Source organism: Leptinotarsa decemlineata, unplaced genomic scaffold (assembly GCF_025532065.1).
Source record: "Leptinotarsa decemlineata unplaced genomic scaffold, Ldec_3_MD MMD2_tig00026328_RagTag_RagTag, whole genome shotgun sequence".
Taxonomy (NCBI): Eukaryota; Metazoa; Arthropoda; class Insecta; order Coleoptera; family Chrysomelidae; genus Leptinotarsa; species Leptinotarsa decemlineata.
Genome location: NW_027412688.1, coordinates 20576254 through 20584758, shown reverse-complemented (window position 1 = coordinate 20584758; position 8505 = coordinate 20576254).

The following is an 8505-nucleotide window of genomic DNA, read 5'->3' as shown; positions in this document are numbered from 1 at the left end:
TGGAGTCTATGGCTACAATGAGGTGGAAATATCACCAGAAGTAACTTGTTCAATTTGTTTTGACCCTCTTTCAGCGATGATTTTAGGAGGAGCTGAAACAGTGCTGCATCCTAGAGCCGGCTCTTTCAAAGCCTCCGCAAGTGGCTCTTTCAAAACATTTTGTCATTTAAGTTTTAACCTCAAAATACAGCTATTTCGCGTAAACATTATGACATCAATATAATCGTAAAATAATGCTAAATATATGCCTAACAATACAATATATCATTTTTATCAACTCATGCTGCACTTTTCTTTATAAAACAAATTGAGTGAACGCAAAAAAATTACTTTTTGGTCCTAAAATCTTTGATGTGGTCTACCGACGCCATTCATTTACACAGAACTGTTGAATGTTTGTGAATGACAGCTATTCAGTGTTGCCATACAAACATTAAAATCAAATTATGGTAAGATTTTGGTAAGTGGTAGAAAATCACATCGGCCCTTTCATACACACTCTTCCCTATAGATTTTCAAGTATTTCATCATTAAAATATCGGTTGGGGTGAACAATATCATTCTAAATTCCGAATTCAAAAAATACCCCACCTCCTAAGCGACTGAATGGCGTCGTATACATTGATTTCGTTATCACCCGGTATATATTCAATTATGTTGATTTCAATAGTTTATTTATCGTTGGAAAGTGAGTGGATAATAATATAGCATTTCTATACAAGTATCATTTGAGGACAGAAGATACGAAAATACTAATTAGATATTCAACGAAAGTCATTTTTTATAGAAGAAAATCAGTTTTTTTTAGATTTTTTTTTGGTATTTTTACTTTCCACGATCTGAAAAATATTGAAATGATAATGGAGAACTCTATACAAGTGAAAATAGGACAAACTTTTTAGTTTACCCCGATAACTTATTGCGAATAAAAATTGCTAAGAAATAATACAATACTTATCTTGACATTTCGGAGGCCAAAATCTTCCTTCATCTTCAGAAATGGACAAAAAATTCAAAGATGTTTGCAGTTATTCCTTTGGTGATTATTTATTTCTCAACTTTTTCGACAGATGTCAAAGGAGTTTTGAAAAATAAATAATCATCAATTTTTTTGTCCATTTCTAAAGATGGAGGCAGATTTTGGCCTTTGAAACGTTGATATATTGCATTATTTCTTAGCAATTTTATTTCGATGGGCATAATTGATGAATACGACAAGTTATTCAAATATAGAACATTTTTCTTTGTGAAAAATACTTTTATTTTACGCAGTAATTTATGGGGGTAAACTATATAGTTTGCCCTTTCTATATACACTTGTATAAAGTTCTCCATTATTTTTTTTATATTTTTCAGATTGTGAAAGGTTTAAATACCCAAAAAAGGTCGATAAAAACCTAACTAGATGCTATCGTTTCGAAGTGAACAATTTTTCAACTACCACCCATGTTATTATTATTTATTGATTTCAAGATATAACGTGTTCATCTCATAACAAGAAGTTTCGATTGTTCAGTTATAATGAGTTATAAAAAACATTCGAACAGTTACGCTAGTTGCACACACACCGATTTTGGACGGCCAGTATAAAATCGGCCGATATTTTATTGGTAGCGGGTGCTTGCACACTCACCGGATTTTTATCGGTCAAACAATCAGTTGCTTTGTTGTCGTAATTAGCACGCACTACCAAAACGAAGTTAATGCGTAGTAACTACAATTTCACCGAGCATTCGAGACTGGAATGGTCGGTAAAAAACCGGTGAGTATGCAAGAGTGTATTTAGTCATGTACGGCACTACGTCCCGGACTGCCAGCGATACAGTGGCAGTGGACGGCTGCTCACCGGTATTTTACCGGCGACGATCACCGGTCGGCGTGTGTGCAAGGTCCCGTTCCCACATGTGGTTCACTATTGGAATTTGGACGACCAGTACTAAGTTGGCCGTCCAAAATTTTGGACGGCCAGTACAAAATCGGCTGATATTTTATTGATAGAGGGTGCTTGCACACTCACCGGATTTTTATCGGTAAAACAATCAGTTGCTTTGTTGTCGTAATTAGCACGCACTACCAAACCAAAGTTAAAGCGTAGTAACTACAATTTCACCGAGCTTTCGAGACTGGAATGGTCGGTAAAAAACCAGTGAGTATGCAAGAGTGTATTTAGTCATGTACGCCACTACTTCCCGGTACTGGCGGCGATACAGTGGCAGTGGACGGCTGCTCACCGGTATTTTATCGGCGTGTGTGTCAAGTCCTGTTCCCACATGTGGTTCACTATTGGAATTTGGACGACCAGTATAAAATCGGCCGTCTAAATTCCAATAGTGAACCACATGTGAGTACGGGACCTGGCACACATGCCGACCGGTGATCGGCGTCGATCACCGAAACCTGGAATTGAACAGTCTGTCAAAATCTCTATCGGAGCATTTGGGCTAGTATTTTTCAAGTGTTTCTCTTTTATCAGCTGTTAGTATACGTGGACTGTCGAATGAACAACTTCCGATAGTTAATTGAATCAAAGCATTGTTTCATTTCACCAACTCAGTTTTACCTCAGGTCTTCGATGACATTTTTCTGGGTATCTTTTCGAGTGTATGAGAAGTATACTTTAATCATCCAGTTCGGGCCGTATTTGAAAATTATATATTTCAAGAATTGCCTGATGTACTTTGGAAACGTAGGAAATTGCCATTTCTCAACTCCACCTCATAACATCTTCAAAAAATGAGAACGAAAATTTTGTCTCAAACCTTAGTTTATATATTATACGAAATAGCGCTGTTACTAATTGATACTCTTTCTCTCATACGAAGGTTTCATACATGCAGTCGAGCCGCGTTGAAATTCATCAAGTCTCAAGAACTTTGTTGTTTCTGTCGGATTTTTTCGAATGAGAGGTGATTGTTTGAATCCGGTCTATATTTTATTTTATTTATTCTATTTCATTTTATTCATATGTAATCTACAGAAAATACATTCCATTAATTGATTACGATTTTAACTGTTATTAATTTAGTGACCTACAAAACTAATTATTATACTCATTATAAACAATAACATTAAAAAATTACTCTATTGGTATAAGTTTCTAAGAGTAAATATTATCATTGTACATTATACATTTTAGAATACAACAGAAAAAATTCAAATTAATTCTAAAATGACAAAGTTTGTAGAGAGGTGCGTTTTTGCCTCGATTAGCATATTTTCTTTCGTTTGATTTGCTAATTTTCAAGTTACCAATCTGTGATAATGTGAAAATATATTGTTTCTGATATTATGATGCGATCTAAATCATTCATAACTTTGCACAGTCTATAGAGAGGTGCATTTTTGCCAATATTAGTGTAAGCTTTAGGGAGAGCAAATAGACGTGTGATTCTGTGATTATAATCAGATTGCCAGTAAGTCAATATTCCTAAGAAATACAAGAAGTCAATTTCATTATTAATTTGTACATAAATAGTGCAGAAGCAATTTCTCGCCTGTGCTCTAGTTTGATGAAATTAAATTCTCACAAAAGCATCACGTAAGGTGTATCAAAGCAGTACACTCCATTTTTTTTAATAGACATATCTCATAAATTTTTTCTGAACTTTTTCAATTTCATTTTTATATTTTTCGTAGTACGGTGACCAGACGATAGAAGAGTATTCTAGTATGCTCCTGGCATTAGTGATTATTGTATTCATATGATATTTGAAATTGAGAAGTGAACACCTAGGTCTTTCACAACATTTCTATCAGCCAGAATAGTATTATTATTTTTGTACATGATCTACTCGACTGATTTCAGCATGGTCCTGCTGAACGAGAAACATCTGCAACACTAACCTCTTTGAGGTATCTTATAAAAATGTTTGTTGAATATAATCAAATGTCCAGCGTGGTATCAGCCTAGAAAGTAATTTTTTTTGGCAGGTATTTACAGAAACCTACGGTGTGAAAACTTTGTAAGAAATGGATGTTTTTAGATTTTATTTTGAAATATTTATATTCATTTATGTATTTATCTTTTTTCAATACAATATTCAAACTTGTTTTTATCTATTAATAATTATTATATTATTGTGTCAAGGCTATTTCCCGGAATTTTTGGCAGTGGCCTGCATCAATAAAATCTGGCTTCCTGTCCTTAATTGTACATAAACAAGGCAATTAATCGAATTTTGAAAAACGAAGCCACATCGAACTAAGATGATATAAAATCGGGAACAAATTCCAGCACTGTAGTTTCTGTACCTAATAGCCGCGTACAAACAGGTAAATTGATATAGTACGCGCCAACTGAGATGAGATTTTGATGCGCATTCGAAAGCCTAGAAGATAGCTCTATTGGTCACACAAACTTATGTCAATAGTACATTGGCGAAATATGACTTGAGTGTGCGGAGTCTTTCAACACAGAACGATTTTACGTTTCTACGCTGACTCATTTTAGTTGGCGTGTATTAGTAATTGCGTTCATCTGCTTAACTCATGTTGAATATACAGGTCATTTTATTACGAGTTGCTTGTAAAATCTATTCATAGACAACGGCAACAATGCTTTGAAGTTTAAAAAATTGGAGCAGGCAAATATGTGTGACAGAGAAGCGTTGCTCATACGTTTCATGCGATAAAGGAGGACGTAACATAGCAGTTGCGCGTTACCTACCTGTGAAATATGATAGAGTGCGCATGTTTCCTATCCCTAGTATAGAAAAAGCGATTGGTGGTGTTTAAAACTGGTGTTTAAACAGCGATTGGCTTGTTTAAACACCACAGAAGCCATGAGAACAACACCAACCGCGGCAATAGAATTAATTACTGGTCTGACTCCTCTGAACCTATACGTTAAGGAGGTTGCGTTAATGGTCATGTTACGATTGCGCACGGCTGGTGTAAACCTCGAAGTGAAATGGGTCAATTGAGGCTGAGCCTATGGCAAGAAGCGCTTACTGCGCAACCTTTGCTGCAGGCAGTCAGTGATGCAATTGAACCCAAGTTTGTGTTTGATGAACCCTACAAAATACAAATAAAACAGAGCATAGTGTCAGATGCTTCAAATGCAATTCGCATATATACAGACAGCTCAAAAAACTAAGCCTAATGATTGAGTGGGGAATGGGAAAAAATACTAGCGTGGTTCAAACAGAACTGGCTGGTATCTCAATCGCCACAATAGCAATAACCAGCAAAGAAATTTTTGGCAAACACGAAACAATCTGCACTGATAGTAGACAAGCCCTATTAGCTTCGAACAGACAACGTGTTACCTCAGGGCTAGTACAAGAGTGCCACCAAGATTTAGCCAAAGCTTCGGTGGATAATAACATTATCCTGACGTAGGTTGAAAGGCACGTTAGGAGTAGAGGTTTACGCATTGCCGGCTCTTTGGCCAAGGAAGCAGCAGGACTAAAAATTTTAGGAGCCAGTGACACCTACCACCTGATGACTTCGACAATTGCGGAACTAGTCAAACGTCACACCCATGATCAATCCCTAAAGAGATAGGATGGAATTAAAGGATGCAATTTGATTAACGGAAAAACAGATTTCAAACAGATTTTTTTAATCTTGCCAGGATCACCGTGGGCGACCCTGGGAAGCTGGCGCCGAAGAAATATCTGGCGATGACCAGGAAAAATCTACGCTCAATAGTAGGATTTCTGACTGGTCACTGACAACTAAGGAAACACCTCCATAATATGGGTCTAGTGGACACACCTCTATGCAGGATGTGTGAACAGGAAGATAAAACTGTCAGGCATGTCTTATGTGAGTGTCCAGAGTTATCGTGTGTGTTCGGCGAGTCTTAGCCTACACCTGCCGATATAAAGGAGATGTCTCCCAGTGACCTGTCAACCTTCCTGGAAAGTACAGGGTGGACGATGACCTAGGAGGACAACTTCTCGGGAGTATATACAATGGGTCACATGTGGCCTAAGTGCTGTGGACCTACACTCACCCTCCCTACTCAACAGATACAGATACAGATACATGTCAAGAATTTCATCTATGTAGAGAATTTGAAAAGCAAATTGCAACCATCAATATTATTCTTATATTCTCGAATATTTGCAAAACATTGCCATTTGAACTTTCGTTTGTCTTTAAGGTTCATATTGTCGATTTTATACATGGCATCTTTGTTGTGGAAGTGGTCTGAAAGTTGTTTTTTTTTAATCTTGGCTCAAAAGTTTCGTTCATGACCATGACATCATGGATGTAAGGTTTTTTGCTATGTCAACTAGCACTAGCTCCAGACTTTTGTCATTATAATCTGCATCTCAGAAACGTCTTGTTACTAGTTGAATATTGAGTTATATAGTCGTTAATATTTGGTGAAATTACGAAAATGATATTCAGCAACTTATACTCCACGATGTAAAATACCCTTGACGGAAGATAACTGTAATCTCCAAGAATCATGAGACATTGACGTTTCTTTGTAAACACTTGATTTTTTATCTTTTCATCTCCTAATTTCTGCAAGATAATAATTATTTCAAATCCAAAAAAATTCTGCAAATTAGAAAAATCGATTGTTCATTCATTTTCTCTTTATTAATAATAGATAACATCCAAGTGGAGATTCATTAATTTCCAATCTCAATTAATCTATTTCATACCATGTTCAAACTGTAGTAATGAATTTATTGGTTAAACGTCAAGAGTATCCAAAGATAGAATCAGTTCACGTGAAAGTGATAGTAGATAAGACCCTGAGAGATGTGCTCTCCGTAATCATATTTTCAAAGAAGGTTTTAAAATGGACTATAATTCAAGAAAAATCGCAGCAATTGAAAGAAATATATCCAAAAGTTTGTTTTGGGAAGTGTCATTTATATTACAATCAAATAATTGCCTTAATAGTAGATCAGACATTGATCACCTCAGTGAAATTTATGTTTTTCTACTCGATATAGATGAAAATTACATGAAATTCAAACCAGCAAGGATTCTGAACATTCATTAATATAATTCATAACAGTTTTTTAATATTTTGAAACAAATTTCCAACCTCCCTATGGCAAGATTTTACTTTCAATTAATAACACCTCTTCATTATGTTTTTACCACAAAACTAATAAGGGTGTTTTCAAATAATTAAATTTGAAATTGAAGTATTCGATATTGGGTTTTCTCATTGATATGCTTATATAACAGCACATGACTCTGATCACACTTGCACCATCATTGTTCTCGAGTGTTCCATAGTTTTAACATATACAAACGAACACACCTTTTTCAAAGTTAATCACATGTCAGTGCACATTGTTTTGTTGTCTCTCTCTTTGATCTTCAACCACATGGCTTATCCGGTATCTTACAATTTTATGTTTCAATTGTTCAAATGTAGCATTCTTTTAGACACAGCCATCCGGTAAGTTGAGCCTTTTTGTAATAATTCTACATCTGCCACACGTACCTACAAAGCCGTAGGTCTACATGAGAGGAAAGGGGTATTCCTACTCCCATTCCGGTTCACACCGTTCTGAAGAGACCATGCTCGATTCTGATGTTGAGGCAAATACCTCGAAACCGGTCTATCGATTGGTCGGATTGACTTGCAATGAATTTTACAAATATTTTACAAATCGCCACACGTACCTACAACCCTGTATATATATATATATATATATATATATATATATATATATATATATATATATATATATTGATTGGTCAAACCACCAACACTGACATAAAAACTTGTCAAGTTGACTTGGGTGTCACACCAATAGGTGGTTCCACTTACGTTTCGCTTGCGTTCACGCAGCTATTTTTATCAAGTACTTTCTTGGTTTTTTCTCATTTTGTCATTAGTCAGGGAAGCTATGGATTATACTGTAGACGACCCCTCTCGATATAGAAGGCCCCGACACTGTCGAATGAGGCCCCTATGTCCTCCGTTAAAAGATGAACAATTTCTCCATCCAACCCACCCCAGCCAGGTAGGGGTACACCGTGAAGGGCGGTACTGATATCTGAGGACATTCATGCCGCCATACTATCAACACTCACCATCAGTCATGACCCGTTTGTCCTTTTGGCAAACATCAGTCCAAAGGGTAAGGGAGTCAGGCTTCAACCTGATTGAAATCAAGACGACGTGCAGGTCTCATTTTGTCTTCAGTCGAGGACCGCCTGCCCGGTACTGACGATGCCCAATAGGCTGAAACAGCTGTCTACCGGTGGCTCTTGAATAGAAATCAATATGGAAATGATCAAAAAGTACTTATCTATTCATTTTTTGATTTTCATGGAATTATTTTCCAGCAGCTTGACTGCATTAACCTTTCTTGATTTCATATCATTTCTAGAAACAATGTGGATTCGTTTTCCGATGGCTTTTCAGGTTAGCTTCCCAATTTTCTGCTGCCGCAGTTGTCGGTTGATTGGTCAAACCACCAACACTGACATAAAAACTTGGCAAGTTGACTTGGTTGTCACACCAATAGGTGGTTCCACTTATGTTTCGCTTGCGATCACGCAGCTATTTTTATCAAG